Below are 13,856 nucleotides of genomic sequence, written 5' to 3' on the forward strand. Positions count from 1 at the left end.
CAACATAAACAATGTTAAAATAATTGAAGTGAATGTGAAGCTTTCGTTACCTTCGACAGTTCGATGAGAGTATCTATGAGATGTTTACATTTTGTGACTCATGCTAATTTGTAAAATTACGCGAGGTTTCTTTGCAGTGTTGTTATAATAAATTGAAATTGCAAATCATCTAAATTATATTGTAAAGTCGATTGAAAACCGCCGTACAAATCTGATTGAAAGTAACATGCTATTTTGCTGAGTGTGAGAATCTGGTCAAGCTCACTACTGAAATGATAAGGAGTACCATCACTTAAAATAATTTTCACGTCATAATTACCGGGAAAGTTATGTGAATATTTTCCACTGTCATTTTCACGTAGATTCTACGTGATTGTCATTTGAGTTCATCATGATCTGGTGAGATGATTTATCCTATGAATCTTATACAGCAGACATATGCATTTTATGTGAATTTCACGTAGAATTCAACTACCGGTAAATTGGAAAGCATTCGATTATCTGCTAGCTACTACGTTTGATACAACGTAAAATTTCCAAATTTTGTTTCCCCAATTCTTGAAAGACGGCAAATAGTTTTTAGAAATTATAGAAATATGTTGCTTGAAAAATCGCACGGCCATGCAAAATCGCCGATTCGTAAATGAATCAAATGACATAAAAACAGACAAATATTACATTTGCCGGCGATAACTATTGTAAGCTGCAACTGTTTATGTATAGGAAACTCCTCGACCTGTGAACTAAATCTGTGTGAAACCTGTAAGCTCAAGGCTCGATGTCAAATTCGTACGGTTTTTCGAAAGCTAACTTATTGGCAAGCCGTCGAGAAATTCTATTTTATTGTCAGAGACTGAGTTAGACAACAGCTTCGCCATTTTGATTTCTGTGTATTTTCACATAGAGAGTTCACGCGATACTTCTTCTATGACATTCTGTTTGACGTTTCCAAGTTCACGTAGATACTACGTGATAAAAGATAGTATGCATGTGATTTTCACGTAGATGTTATGTTTGTCACATAAATAATGCAAAATGACAGAAAATGAATAAGTACAGGAAATTTCACGTAACAATAATGTGAAAAATATTTTGAGTGATGATATTTTTCCGAGTGGATATGCTTTAGTTCACCCAACGGCCTACAGATGGCAAGTTCATAGTAGCATTGAGCGATACTGCATAAAATATCGATACTGCGGTATCGATACACGAAACCTAGATGTATCGATATGCGTGAAAAATCGGGGGTTGAGTATCGATACTGCCAGTATCGATACCCGATACTCTACTAGAACCAGGCTTGCCAGACCTACGGATTTCCTCGTAGATCTACGTATTTGTTTCACTTCTACGGATACACGGATCCGCAGACAAAATTTACGGATTTTTCAAAATATCTACAAAAATCTACGTATTTTTGGAAATATATACGGAAATCCACGGATTTTTTAAGTTGCTATCCCTATGAATATAAAAATATATATTGTGTATTATTGATAAAAATGATCAAATCGTCGCTGATGATCTGGCAGTCAGGCTCACTTCCGATGTTTATTTTTGTTGTTCTCGCAACACTGCAACCATCTCAGCCGCCACTGCGCTGTCACTACGGCTTACAAAAACAAATGCATTGAAATCATTCCCGCAGTTCATGTTGTGTGAACACCGTGAACACGCATTTATTCTATGTGTTTGTAAAGTCGGAAGAAAGTTCGGAAGTCGGAAGTCCGACTTCCGAACTTTAATTTAGTGCTGGCGCCACAATAATGAATTTAAAGCGACTTTTCCCACGATTCAATCCCATTTGAAAATATGGTTGTTAGTAGTTAGTGACACAGAAATTATGTACTTCCGTCGTTTGATTATTGACATACATTTTCGCTCTTTTTCGAAATTTTACCGAAAAGTAAATCCGTAGAATCTATGGATTTACCCGAAATAGTTCTGGCATCTCTGACTAGAACATAACTTTATACATATGTCACATAAACAGTAGTTTTGGTCTGTTTTTCATGTTTGTAGCTGTCGTTGATCGACAAAAAATCACATTAAAAGTCAGTTAGTAATAACCTTTATCTCGGGATCTAAAATCAAACGCAGGACTTGCTGCTAAATCGGTAGAAAATGGCTGTGAAGTGCTAGTTAAATTCATTAAATTGTAAAAAGAAATGGCAAAAGGCTGCTAAATGCTATTGGTGAAACATCGCTGGAGTGATTCAATAAAATTAAAAAATTAAGTCGTATGAGGAATATTAAAATAAAGCTGGACTCAAGACACGATAATTTATTTTGATGCTGACAAAATCTGTCATTCGTTTGTTGGGGGTAGCACTGCTGGCGGCATAAATGATAGCTTCTACAGACAAGAAGGATGCAGAAACGAACCGAACGACGAATGCAACCATTTGTAGATAGCATGGTGATGATTCAATCAATTAGCAGTCCAAGATTAAACGAAAGTGAAGAAGTTATGATTTTATCTGCAAAAAACAAAAAGTCATCAACTCTCTGTGCGGCTACGAAAAAGTGGATCGTTCGATGGCACAGCGTGAATTATGTTTGTAATACCAGCACGGTATCTGTAACAAAATCGCTACATATGTCGCAACCCGCAAAATGGTAGTGAGTCAAGATTGGTTGTATGAGGGCCGACCAACCAGGTATCAAAACTGAAACATTCTACTAGCTCAAAAACAAATCATATTATAGCGGGTAACTAGCTGGAATTGAAATGGTTCGTGCATAGGTCAATCGTCAAAATCAACATCGCAGATAACAAAGACAATCCGGAAATTAAACTGTCGTCAGAGAAATGGGGAAAGAGTCCTCTGCAAGGCGGTAATGATCATCCATCAAGAATCGTATCTCCTAACCGTACGTAATGTATTTCAAAAAACAACACTCCATTAAATAAAATAATATTTGTTGTAGAACCTGTTACATCTGCCAACAGTTATCTTCGTTCGGAACCATTCCAATACTTCCGGTATGATGAAGACTGAGTTTCTTGTCGCGGGCGAATAGGCTACTCGCAGTGCGGATTGTTTCGGATTCATCCAGGATGATGAAATAATCATAGGCAGTTCCTGTGGCAGGAACATTTTCAAAAGTTGTATGCCAAACGTTATGATTCCTTCATGGCCGAGAAAAACTTCACTTGAAAATTTTTTGTTTGTATTGATACTTGAAATATATGGAATAAAAAGTATGTTTTTACTATGATCGCATTGGGGCTTATTAATTTTTAATTGTACTGTATTTTCAATATATACTCCATCAAAATTTGCAGTCCGCCAGTTACCAGTAACCCAGTTTAAGTTCGAATTATCCGACAAGAAAAAAACAACCGGGTGCGCCCGCGGATGGTCGCCACAAAAGTGATAAACTAACATCGACCAGTTCCAAAAGCATCAATCAGCAAACCTCGCAGACATCCTCCATCGATCTTACCAGCGCCCTGGAGGCATCGACTCGCATAGATTTGGCTGAAGGTTTGTAAATCGCAATATGGAAGAGTCACAACGGTGACCACAAACAAGCATATGCAACGGATGCTCCAAACGCATTTTTTCTCTAGATTTTGCAACTTGACCAGTGTCGCCAATCAGTTGTTAGTCTATCGGAATTTTTTTCTAGTAAGATGTTTATTGTAAAATTATTATTAAACTAATTGAAACAAAAAAATAGAGTCACTTAAGTTTATATTTTTCTTACTTCTCTTTCAAGGAAGATTATCTCCACTTGAGTTTATAATATTTACATTAATTCGAAGGTGATAGCAGATAAGGAATTTTGATTAAGTGTCCAGGAACCAATCTGTGTCTTGCAGCGAACTTAGAAATGTTAATTTAGCCATTCTTGTAGCGTTAAGTCTATATCTGTTTTCACAAGTCCTGCCAGTCCGTGAGAACATCCTTTCTGCCGGAACCGACGTCACCATTCGTGAAAGGAAGTCTTTGGCAATTGGATGCAGATGCGGATACTCGCTTTTAATCGCACTCCATGCTTCGAGTGGGTCGGATGATCTGGGAATCACTTTTTGGTGAAGAAAATTTCTCAATTCGCCTGATACTCCACCTGGTCGATCAGGTTCCAGTTGTGCCGTTTGTTCCACCACCTTGTGAATATAATTTTAATTTAATGCCTTATGTAAAACAAAATAGTATATAAAATTTACCATACGATCATGTATGTCCCATATATTTTGGATATGAGTTTGATTCGATTTCGATTGACTGCTGGTGTTTTCAGTATTTGAAGCTAACTGTCCTCGCTCTTTCTTCTCTGACTCTCTCATCATGTCCGACACCACTTGTACAACCCTTGCATACGTCAGCGGTTTCAGGTGGAGTGCTTGAACCCAGGGGCTAATAAGGTGGCAATGGCGATTCCATCCACAAACGCGATGTGCTCGAAACGACTATCAAACTGCTCTAAAAGTGCAGATCTAAATCCTTTTACGCATTCGCTTTCAGGTTCGAATGATTCCAACATCTGAAATTTGGGGTGAATTGTAATTTTATCAAAGACAACGGTAACGAAACTTACCGTTCTCACCATACTCATGAGAGGAATGACTTTTCCCGCCAAAGAAATTTTCTCCGCTTCGAGCTCGGTTATTGCATGCATTACAGGCTGGAGAATATCGCGACCTTCTATGGCTGCTGTCATATCTGATCCAGATAGCATTTCAACATGAGCGTATCTTAAAAGGATAACTCCAACAAACTCCGCCAACCGAATAAAGCTTTCTAACATTTCAAAGTTGCTGGTCCATCTGGTTGGTTCGACTTTTTTTAATTTTCTGATTTCCCCTTCTGTTTTGCCACCACTCTTCTGTAAACTTCTCAGATCATCCGCTGCTTTCGTTGATCTCTTGAAGAAAGTGACTATGTTACGTATTTTTGCCAACAGATCTGCAAACTGTTTCGATTTTTCAATAGCCACTGTCACCATTCGACTGAGAGAGTGATCGAAGCAAATCATGTGGTGTTTTTTTCCAACTAGTTCGTTGGCAGCAGCAACCATGTTGGCCCCACCATCTGTAACCAGAACACTTATCTAAAAAACAAGAGGCATTATACTGGAAGCGTTTACTATTATGAAAAAATAATACCTTTTTTATGTCAATATTCCACTCGGCGAATGATGCTCTAAGCTCACATACCAAATATTCTTTTGTATGAGATCCCTCTAATGGCCGTGCCACCAGTGCGATGGATTTCATTAATGTTTGATTTTCTTCTAGGTAATGAAGCGTTACCCCCAGGTAGCTTTTATTGCTACCTGTGTCAGTCCAGACATCTGCTGTTATACTATATCTCTCACATAATTTAATTTGAAGCATGATTTTCTCACTCAGTGTCTCATATTTTTCGTCTAGCATTTTGGTTATTGTTTTGCGACTTGGTATCTGTGCAATTTCACGAAATATAGAGAAACCATTTTAAACGAACATTTTTTATCTTGCTGAAACTTTGCACAGATGTTCTTATGGGCTAAAGATGTCATTATGTGCTGTTAGTGTTTTTTAATCACTAATTTTTGAAAAGGGTTAATGTAAAAATGATATTCATGATTACAAATATTTTTAAAGCCAGAACGGTTTATTTGATCGGTGTAAGGTTTATTTTTATATTATAGTTTTTATTGATGCTATTTTTATATTCAAGATGGTGACTTCCGGTTTCCGGAAAACAGCCAAAAGTGACCAAATAGCACCTAATATGAGCAGTTTTGTAATCAGGATGATGACTAGAGACCAGAAAACTACTCCAGAGGCCATTTTTAGTTCCAAAATGGTGACTTCTGGTTCGTCTGGTATCGTTTTCAGGTCTTTGGCCACCATCCCGATGCCGAAAGTGCTCATATGAGGTGGTCAATTTTGGCTGTTTCCCGGAAACCGGAAGTCACCATCGTGAATTTCAAAATGGCGTCTAGAGTTGATTTCCGGACTCTGGGCATCATCTCGATTCCGAAATACCCATGTAGAATGGTAATCGGCCATTTTTGGTTCTTTTCCAGCAACCGGAAGTTGTCATTTTGAAATCTAAAATGGCATTTGGGGTCATTTTCCGGTCTCTAGATATAAACCCGGTTCTGAAAATACCCATATTGGATGGTATTCGACCTTGTATTATTTAATTGTTTATGGCCACTAGAAGCCCCGGTGGAATCTGTTCCGGAAAGACCATTTTAAGGGAATATCACCATTGCACCCAAAACCATAAAAAATGGGCTGTGGAAGTAATTTTATAAACTCTGAACCAATAATTGTAAGATTCTGTTCAAAAATTCACAAAATTCCTGTTTCGGAACATATCCCCGGAAAACCGGATTTCCGGAAACAATAGAAAAAATCAGGGCACCGCTGGTACTGATTTCAAAGTAGAGAAGTTACTGAATCTTTTGGTGCTAAAACTATCGAAATCGGATTAAAATTGCAAAAGTTACAAGAATTTCTATTTGTTGATACCTGGGTACTCCGTCGGGCACGTAAGGGGTAAAAAAATCAAGTCCCCCCATTGACCGCCCCTTGTTACTATAAAAAAACTAATATTATCAAAAGTTGTCTTTTAATGAGTTTTGAGATGTCACTGGTTTTTAATAACTATTGATTGAGGTGAACTATGAAATACCCCGTCGAGCAAATAACGGTTAAAAAGCTATACTCATTTCAGGGCAACTAGTTTGAGCTTTAGGGTAACATTTTTTTCGCTTTTGTCGACCAGTGTAATATATTTGTCTTTCCCAACAAAATTTACACCCTAAAAAATTTAAAGCCAGAACGGTTTGTTTAATGGGTATTCTTCGGTAAAGTTGTTACCAGTCCCTCCAGAAAAAATGTACATAATATTTTTAGGAAAAACAAGCACAAAAATATATTATAAATTAAACATCTCAAAAAAACCCGCTTTTTGAACATCTGAACACAATGTTAGCAGAATATTCATAACTGTTTGAACTTAGAAAAATAAGAGATGAGTTAAAATTCTGAAAAAAAATCTTTTCTGAATTTTTTTACAGTGCATATTGTTTTTGGTAGGACACAATTACTATCTACAGCTTTACCGAAGATATTATACCAATCAAACAAACCGTTCTGGCTTTTAATTTTTTGAAGTTTTCATAAAATAATGGGTTTTAAAAAAATTAGCTTTTTGAGATATGTAATTTATTTTTACAATTTTTCCGAAGACTAATAAAAAAACCGTCTGGCTCTAAAAATATTATCAATCATTAACACCTCTTTTACATAAACCATTTTCAAAAATTAGTCGTGATTCAAAAAAAATGACATCTTTAGCCCATAGGAACATCTGTGCAATAATATAATGGGGACATTTTTTATGGAATTGCTCACCTTGTATAGAGGTACTGCTGTTTTCGTAAATCGCAAAAAACCTCTTTTTTCAACTGTTCGTAGCGGAAGATTATCCGTCGCAATCATATACATTAAGGCTTCGTTCAACTGCTCCGTCTTGTAACTTTTAACTGAAATAGAAATTATTGGTCGATTTCACTAATACATGTTTTTTTTTGGTTGCAAATAATTAACACGCAAAAAATGTGTGATCTCACAGCTGCCAGAATGAAAGTCAAAGTTAATTTTTTGCATGTTTATTACGTAGTGAACCAGCAAAAGAAAGCGAGCTCGTGATAGGTTGGATTTTTCGGACCAGGAAAATCCAACCACCAAGGCCAAGTTTAACGGTTGCCATCTAAAAAATGGCTTCCTGCAACTTGCCTGTGCCGACAATGACACAGTGCAGTGGTTGGAAAGGGAGGTACCTTCTCTCGTACCATGGGAGGGAGCACAACTTCGTGTATACCACATGAAGGATCTGCCGAAGGCCAGACGGTATGTCGGTTACTTCGCGGACAGTGCGAACTCTCCGGACGAGAAGATTCTTCGTTCACTCCAGAACCAAAACGACCATCTCTCTACCAAAATGTGGCGAGTCTGTAACCGCAAATTGGTAAAGACCTTGGTCGAACTAGTTCTGGATATTGACGAAGAATCGGCCAAACTCGTTGAGAGTAGAAATAATGAACTGCCCAAGGGTTCGGCAAAGCACGCATCCGAAAGGTAAGCGGAAGGCCGAACGTCACAGGCAGGAAAGACTCCGTCGCAACGTCAGGGAAGGTACGTGCGGGTAACTCCTCCGGGAGCACTCTGCCACCACCCAGGCAAAGCGATCCTGCGAATGGGCTAAAGGTTCGCGTGGGAAACTCCTCCGGGAGTGCCCCACAACCACCCATACGCAACCCTGCGGTTGGGAAGGTACGCGCAGGATGCTCCCCCGTGAGTGCCCTGTCACCACCCAAACAACGCAACCCCGCGGCTGCTCGGACGGTTCCGCCGAAGACTCGCAAGAGTGTGAAGCATCAACCACCGAACAGTCGCACCCCCCGGAGTCAAAAACCGCCACAGTGTGCGCGACGACCTTCTGTTGCCAATCGACTGCTGCAACCGAAGCCGAACAGTGAGGAAGAGCAACTTCCATCAACCAGCCAAACCGCTGTTGGCAGCCGTCAGCCAATACCAGGATCATCTTCCGATCCGGACAAAGACGGCAACTTCACTGCAAAGTGAGCAGCCTTCGCTGCGTGCAAGCGAATCTCCATCACGCAAAAGGCGCCTCGGGTGTTCTTTGCAGGAGATTCGCCAAAGAGCAGCTAGCGGCTGCATTCATCCAGGAGCCGTGGATCAACGAATCCAAAGTTCTCGGAGTTAACGCTCCTAACGGTAGGTTAATCTACTGTGACACGCAGTCCAAACCAAGGACTGCAATTCTGCTAAATAGAGAACTAAAATTTTTACCTATTACAGAATTTATCCAACGCGACGTCGTTGCCGTCACGGTTGAAGTACCGACAACCAGAGGAAAGCAGGAAATGGTTGTCGCGTCGGCCTACTTCCCGGGCGACCAAGGTGATATACCGCCACCCGAAGTTGCTGCGCTCGTGCGGTACTGCAAGGCCATCAACAAGCCGTTTCTGATCGGCTGCGATGCCAACGCTCACCACACGATCTGGGGCAGCTCGGACACCAACACCAGGGGTGAGTACCTACTTGAATACCTTACTTCTAACGATGTCAATGTATGTAATGTAGGGAACAACCCCACTTTTATCAACGCTATCAGACAGGAGGTCCTTGATCTCACTCTGTGTAGCGCCTCTATTTCTGAAAGGATTAAAAATTGGCATGTCTCCGATGAAACTAGTTTGTCGGACCACAGACACATCGTTTTTAATATAGAGGCTAACCCTCTGAAAAGAGAGCTGTTCAGAAATCCTAAGAATACAGATTGGGAATCCTTTAAGGAACACCTGATCGATTCACGAACTTTCAGTTACAGCAACATTCGAAATTCAGTTGACCTGAATTCGGCAGCAAATGATCTACAAAACAGAATCATGGATGCTTTCGACGCTAACTGTCCACTAACAGAGCGGTCAGTATGCCGTGACGTACCCTGGAGGAATGATCAACTTAGTGACCTTCGTCGGGAAACTAGGCCGTTGTTCAACAGGGCAAAAGTCACGTCTAACTGGGACGACTACAGGGCGTCCCTCACTAAGTACAACGCCGAGCTACGCAAGGCTAAACGGAAATCTAGAGTTAGTTTCTGTGGAAGAATCCAAACTCTGCCGGAAGCTACGCGGCTCCAAAAGGCGATGTCCAAAGACCATACTAACGGTTTAGGACAAGTAAGGAAAGAGGATGGATGCCTCACTGTCACTACCAAGGAAACGCTGGAGGTTCTTATGAACACCCACTTTCCTGGATCGACAGAGACCGAAGAACTGAATAGTGATGGGTCGCGACAGGACAATTCGAGACATATGGCGTCTCGGGAGTCCATCCTGCTGGCCCGTCGACTGTTCACGGAAGCTTCAATAGGCTGGGCTCTAAGCTCATTCGACCCTATGAAGTCTCCAGGTCCAGACGACATACTACCCATCTTTCTACAAAAATCGGCCGCAGTTATCATGTCCGAACTCATCAACCTCTTCAGAGCCAGCTTTATCCTGGGCCATATTCCGGATAACTAGCTGAAGCTGAAGGTAGTGTTTATCCCCAAAGTTGGAAGAAAGGACAAAACCCTACCTAAAACTTTCAGGCCCATAATCTGACCTCATCACTTCTCAAGCTTATGGAGAAAATAATGGATAAATATATCCGTGATGAGTTTCTTAAAGACTCCCCGCTGAACAGGAACCAACATGCCTATCAATGCGGCAAGTCAACAGAAACTGCTCTTCACAGCTTAGTGACGTTGATTGAAAAGTCCCTGAGTTATCAGGAGACGGCGCTATGTGCCTTTCTTGATATTGAAGGGGCCTTCGATAACACGTCCTTTGCATCAATTGATACGGCTCTTTCTCATAAGGGAATCGACCACACTTCAAGGAGCTGGATACACGCAATGCTCTCTAGCGAGTGATCACAGCAACCTTGGGAGATTCGTCTGTAACAATGTCAGTGATCAAGGGATGCCCTCAAGGAGGAGTTCTCTCGCCCTTGTTATGGTCACTAGTTGTCGACGCACTTCTCAACAAGCTTTCACAGCTTGGTTACGAGGTCATTGGATACGCCGATGACATCGTCCTCATCGTCGGAGGTAAAGATGACGCAACTCTGTCGAGCCGAATGCAAACGGCTCTGAATACCACCATGTCATGTTGTCTACAGGAGGGTCTAAACATAAACCCCTTAAAAACAGTCCTAATTCCATTCGGCAGACGAAGGACGATCTCCATCACTCCTCCAATACTGAATGGAGTTAGACTGGGCTTCAGCAATGAAGTCAAATATCTCGGAATTATTCTGGACAAGAAACTGAACTGGTCTGCACAACTGGATCATGCCGCTAAGAAAGCGATTTCAGCGATCTGGGCCTGCAGAACTCTGTTCGGTAAGACCTGAGGACTGAAACCAGACTTGGCACTCTGGTCTTACAAGACCATTGCCCGACCAAGAATCACCTACCTGCCCTAGTGTGGTGGCCTGAGGTGAACGAAGTGACTGCGCAAGCCAAACTCAAAAAAGTTCAAGGACTTGCATGTCTTTCGGTTACCAGCGCTATGCGAACAACTCCAACTGCAGTCATGGAAGCTATGCTTTGCCTACTACCTCTACATCTTCATGTGAAAAAGGAAGCAGAGCTTGGCGCTCTAAGGTTGTAAAGGAGGAAAACTATACTTGAAGGGGATCAAATCGGCCACCTTCGCATACTTAGGGAGTTCAAACTAACTCCGCTATTAACCACAGTCTCCGACTGGATGGACGTTAGGACCAACATGGATATTCCATATAGAGTGATTGAAACAAACCGCTCTATGTGGAACAATGGAGGGCCTAATCTTCCACCTGGCATCGTCAGTTTTTATACGGACGGCTCGAAAATGGGATCCCTTACGGTATCTGGTATATACGGACCCGGTATCAGGGAAACGTTTTCCCTGGGAAAATGGCCCACCGTTCTTCAAGCAGAGGTATATGCTATATATATCTGCGCAAAAATATGTCTGCAACGCAACTACAGACATGCGAAAATCGGTATATTCTCGGACAGTCAAGCAGCACAACTAGCACTTAAGTCCGTCAAATGCGCTTCCAAACTTGTTTGGGAATGCATTGAAACTCTACGGGAACTTTCCCGACAGAATTAAGTTTTTCTGTTTTGGGTGCCCGGACACTGCGGAGTCGAGGGTAATGAACACGCTGACTACCTAGCAAGACAGGGATCAGCTCAGCGGTTTATTGGCCCCGAGCCGTTTCTGGGTACGTCCATTTCCGCTATCAAAAGCGTACTACTAACTTGGGAAGGGCTAGAAATAGTATCCCAATGGCAACAGGCACAGTGCTGTAGACAAGCTAAACAGTTTATCTATCCGAACCCTGGAACCGCCAGAAAGCTACTTAGTCTAAATCGTAGTGACCTACGGATAATCACGGGACTCCTCACCGGACACTGTCCCGCTTTTTATCATTTAAAGAAAACCGGCGTAGTGTTGAACGACACCTGCCGATTCTGCAAATCTGAACCAGAGAGTTCAGAGCATTTGCTTTGCTCTTGCTTCCTCTAGGTACAACTTCTTAGGAAGTTACCTTTTAACTCCATACCAAGTATGGAGCTCCAATCCCAAGCAGGTCATTAGTTTCATCAACAATGTTGTACCTAATTGTAGTACAGGTTTACAACAAAACAGTTCTACTCCATCAATGAGTACGAGCAATCCGTATCCTGTGCACAGCAATCGGGGCCCGCCACAAAAGACAATCAGCAAGAATGTCGCAGTGGCATTTCAGTACCCAGTGCCCTTCAGGCATACAGAGTAAAAAAAAAAGCGAGCTCGTGATAGGTTGGATTGTTGGTGCAATACGCTCAACTTTTTGCTAGTGTACTATTTCATTATGCACCAAAAAATAAATTGTCGGAAGCTCATTTTAAAATTATTTAAAATCTTATTTTTGTTATTTTTGTTGTTGTTGATAGGTAGATAAGCTCCTTAAATCTTTTCATAAGACTTTATAACAAGGTTAATCAAATCGATTCTGGGGCGAGGAGTCTCAAAAAAGTTCTTTCATAAGATACTAACATCGTTTGCACAGTTCGAGTCCGCCGTTTTAATCTATATTTAATATATAAGCTAGGCTATAACACCATTTATTTGGAACACTCACACATGACACATATATACTAACTCATCAACACACACACACACACATATAACAAACACACACACAACAACACATATCACATACACATGTAGATATTAAGCACTTTTTTAGGCTGAGTTTTATCGTACTAATTTGTAATATATATACTTACCACCAAACGCAGAGACATTGGCGAATGCATCTTTAATTGTAGAGTGTGGATTAGCCCTATGCTTTTCAACGGTAGAGGATTCATCGGTCACCTAAATATATATTTTGAGCACTTTTTCTTTTCAGAACATATCATATATTTTTTACTTACTGCACTCGTATTTGAATTTGAAGTATGCGTTACATCCTTTTGCTTCCCAACACCGGAAGATTTCTCTATTTCCTACGTAAATGTTTTAATTATTTTTTGTGTTTACTATATATATATATATATATATATATATATATATATATATATATATATATATATATATATATATATATATATATATATATATATATATATATATATATATATATATATATATATATATATATATATATATATATATATATATATATATATATATATATATATATATATATATATACATATATATATATATATATATATATATATATATATATATATATATATATATATATATATATATATATATATATATATATATATATATATATATATCTATATATATATATATATATATATATATATATATATATCTATATATATATATATATATATATATATATATATATATATATATATATATATATATATATATATATATATATATATATATATATATATATATATATATATATATATTTATATATATATATATATATATATATATATATATATATATATATATATATATATATATATATATATATATATATATATATATATATATATATATATATATATATCTATATTTAGGCTGAGTTTTATCGTACTAATTTGTAATATATATACTTACCACCAAACGCAGAGACATTGGCGAATGCATCTTTAATTGTAGAGTGTGGATTAGCCCTATGCTTTTCAACGGTAGAGGATTCATCGGTCACCTAAATATATATTTTGAGCACTTTTTCTTTTCAGAACATATCATATATTTTTTACTTACTGCACTCGTATTTGAATTTGAAGTATGCGTTACAT

The 13,856-nt window shown here is 39.2% G+C and overlaps 1 long non-coding RNA gene across 2 annotated transcripts; it reads left to right on the top strand.

The window, feature by feature from the left end:
* The first annotated feature begins 1,656 nt into the window (after positions 1 to 1,656).
* Positions 1,657 to 3,577, top strand: LOC129729561 (uncharacterized). 2 transcript variants are annotated; one of them, XR_008728695.1, is made up of 3 exons: positions 1,681 to 2,877; positions 2,935 to 3,208; positions 3,293 to 3,577. It is a non-coding gene; the product is annotated as an uncharacterized LOC129729561 (long non-coding RNA). The 2 variants fall into 2 exon arrangements; XR_008728696.1 differs by lacking the exon at positions 3,293 to 3,577 and having other exon boundaries at positions 1,657 to 2,877; positions 2,935 to 3,225.
* Positions 3,578 to 13,856: the final 10,279 nt, after the last annotated feature.

This window comes from Wyeomyia smithii, chromosome 1, assembly GCF_029784165.1.
Source record: "Wyeomyia smithii strain HCP4-BCI-WySm-NY-G18 chromosome 1, ASM2978416v1, whole genome shotgun sequence".
Classification (NCBI taxonomy): domain Eukaryota; kingdom Metazoa; phylum Arthropoda; class Insecta; order Diptera; family Culicidae; genus Wyeomyia; species Wyeomyia smithii.